Below are 3,909 nucleotides of genomic sequence, written 5' to 3' on the forward strand. Positions count from 1 at the left end.
TACAGTATCTATTTTTAAATCTTAAAATCTTTTATAAATATTATTAAGAGATGCGAAAATTACACCTATGAGAAAACGTCAAATTGTCAAACTGAGTAATCATAAAAAAACTCGTGTGCGCGAGTGACAAAATTATTTCAAAGATAAATTTGCTATTAAAATGACATCATCAACAACTGGTAATATGTCATTTTAGGAGACGAATATTTCTATAACGCACAAGTAGACAATAAAACAGTTTCGCAAGATTAACTGAACTAAACCTAAATAGAACCGCATCCTCATACCCGCATTGTTTTTCTAGCCTGTATGTGTGTGTATATACTAAACACTTTGATTCATGTTCTCTAAAGTAGTGCCTGTACAGATGCATATATATACTCACACTAAGTATATGTTCGTGAACGTAGTATTTCTAAACACGCGCTCACGTAGATGTTTGGTACATGTTTGCTAATGTAATACCTTTAAAAACGTGTTCATGTACACGTTTTGTACCTGTTTGTAAAAGACGTGCCTGTAAATCGTAGGTGTTCGTGAATTTAGTAGGTGTAACGATTATTGGTGTCGTCTACAGACCAGATGACTAGCACATTTTGTATTTTCTACTTTACATAAGACTCATACTTAAAACATAAATGATTCTGAAAAATAGGACCAATTTTTACTAATCCAAAAGTATAAATTATGTTACAGGATATACGCAAAAACCAACTCATACTGTACGACAGCCCCAATACGACGTGTGCTTGTGTCGAAGTAGAGACAAATTTGTATATTAAAATGTAAATGTACTTATAACATTGCACCGTACTAACTGGATGTAAAGCAAGTGACGAGTTAGTAAGGTATTAAAACACAATGCTAGACGGATTAAACCTTAATACTATAGTGTGCAAAAAAGGCGAATCTAAACACTACAGAACTCGGATCTATATTCTAAACCTTGATATGATTACCATAGCATTTGCAAAAATGATGTAGGAATAAACATCAGTACCGAAACTTATGCACTTGTAATTAATAGGCACTCTGGTCACCTTTTTCTGTAAATCATTAAATCAAGGGTTAACTTAATAATCTACGTCTGTAGACCATTAAACTAATAGTTAATTTGGTTCCCTACGTCTGTAGACCATTAAACTAAGAGTTAATTTGGTTTTCTACGTCTGTAGACCATTAAACTAAGAGTTAATTTGGTTCTCTACGTCTGTAGACCATTAAACTAAGGATTAACCCAATAATCTGTGTCCGTAGACCATTAAACCAAGGGTTAACCTAATGATCTATGTCTGTAGATCAATAAACTATGAGTTAATTTGGTTCTCTACGTCTGTAAACCATTAAACTAAGGATTAACCCAATAATCTACGTCTGTAGATCATTAAACTAAGAGTTAAACTGCTTACTTTTGTCTACAGGTCTGAATATAACAATAAATAGAAAAAAAATCTGGGCATTAGCCTGTTTATCACTGTGTATATAATGATATTCTGAGGATAAACTACGAATACTCTGATTCACAGTTCATGCACGCTAACCACTATGCCACTCCCGGTTCATCAAAATGAAACTTTGTATTTTGGGCAACCACGAAATTTAGAGACAGAATACTGGTGATTTTTATTCACAAATTAGTGACAGAATTAGAAATACTTCCTTTTTGAATTAAGGTTAATGACATTAAATGTAATAGGCTAGAAGTAATGAAATTGTAATTTTCAACCAGAACAGCATTTTATGAGCACGGGAGATATAAAGACCAGGTAAGTTACCCCTAAGATTCATATATAGATAGCTATCCCTAATTTTGAACTAGTGACTAGAGAGACGGCAAAAAATAGCACCCACTGCCACAAGAGATTTGTCTAGCATTTTCAACCAATTAACTATAATTATTAGAATTCATCCACGGCTAAATGTGCGGAGCGTGTACTTAACAGCAACACGTTTCAAATCCTGGACTCTTCGATCCGCAGCTCGCCACGCTAACAACTAAGTCTCACTAGGACATAGTAGTAATTTATAAATTTAAAGAAAAAATCTGACAAAATTACTTCCTTACTGTACTTGGTAATACTTTACTAATTTATTCAGGTTATGAAATGTTATATTTTCATTTATCATGTTTTTAACACGTCCCTCAGGAGCCAAGAGGTATCTTTACATCACAATTTGTTGAATATTAAAAGTAAGTTCAATCCGGAAACTCCCAAAGAGGGTGATTTTGGACGTATCTTTTCGAGACAAGTTTTCGTTTGTTGATTGATAAATGTTTAAATGAAATACAGCATTCTCAAGTCTCCATAGTAACTAGTCCTAAGGTCTACCCGCTGGGAGTAAATTCAGTATATATCAATAAAGCCACATTATCAGCATAATTAATTCAGCAACTGCCAACCTTTTATGCTTCTACTATCACCTTTTTATGTTTAGCTTTCAATTGATTGAGATATGAACGATTTCACCTGCGATTCAGTAGGGAAGGTCGTAGCATCACGATAGTCAGCAGTAGGATGAGCAGACAGTAACACTTTGAAAGCAGCTACAGGCATAATATTGTATTTGGCTTGCTGCACAATATCTAATAAGGTGGTTCTAAACGGTTCCTAAATACTTCTGCTGTCATTTGGAGACTTCCATGCTTCTAGTGCTTGGTCGCTAAGCTCGTGATGCATTGACGGATTTCAGTCACCTTATGATGCATGGAGTAGTTATTGAGCAAATACCCAAATAGTAACAGAGAAGGTAATGTCTGATTGCATAAACATGTACTAGTTGTTATTCTGGTCTGTATAAGTTGTTTTGAGTATTTGTTCGTCAAAACACACATATTTTTTGTATAAAAGGGCGTGCTTTTGGTGTAATATTTTAGAAACAGATCAAGGCTTTGTTCAGACATTTTATCTGTACTTGGTGTAGAGTCATACCTCGTCACGTGCCAGAAGTTATAGGGCGTCAAATCGTTCGACTGTCCATGATTGTTTGTAATTATGCACAAAGCTACACGATGGGCTATCTGTGCTCTGCCCACCACGGGATCGAAACCCAGTTTCTAGCGTTGTAAGTCCACAGACATACCGCTGTGCCACTGGGGGGTTCGACTGTCCAAAAATGGTATGAAGTAAACGGACACTGCCAGAACAGTAGGGTATCCCTAGTGTACTGTATCCAGAATCCTGAAAGAAACGTCATCGGACTACAGTAAACGTTGTTTCATGAAAATTTATTGATAGCCGCCGAAAAACTACTGCCCGAGATTATTGTATTTTGTTCAGGTTACCACGTCAAACTCAAAAGAAGCCTTGCAACACCTTACGAAAGGAATGTCATGAACACATTCATTCCAGGGTATCCAGAAGAACAGTGAATAGGAAACTGACCAAACAAGGTTATTTTGCAAGAACGGCAATCTGCAAACCGATATTAACTAGAATTCACCACCGTCACCGTGTTACTTGGGCAGGATAGCATGCCAACTTACAGTTACACTGGCGACATGTCATCTTTTCAGGTGAGCCCTGTTTCCGGCTTGTTAAAGCTGATGGTAGGACTTGTATTCGTCGTTTGCCTGAAGAACAGATAAGGGAAGGCTGTCTTTCACACAGGAAACACACAGAACGTGATGCTGTGCATGTTTGGGCAGTTCATCATGGTGGAAAAATTGCTCTTCATATCCTCCAGGGAAACGTCAATGGTGCCTCCTACAGGCATCACGTGGAGACGATATTTTTGTTATAAGCTAGAGAAAAGTTTGGGAATAACTTTGTATTCTAGGATAACAATGCCACTGCCCACGGTGTGGGCATTGTACAGAATTACCTTAACCAGGAGGATGTTACAAGAATAAAATGGCCACCAAAGTCTCCAGATTGTAATCCTATTAAGAACTGTTGGGCAAAACCGAAC

This window comes from Limulus polyphemus, unplaced genomic scaffold (genome assembly GCF_000517525.1).
Source record: "Limulus polyphemus unplaced genomic scaffold, Limulus_polyphemus-2.1.2 Scaffold5306, whole genome shotgun sequence".
Lineage (NCBI taxonomy): Eukaryota > Metazoa > Arthropoda > Merostomata > Xiphosura > Limulidae > Limulus > Limulus polyphemus.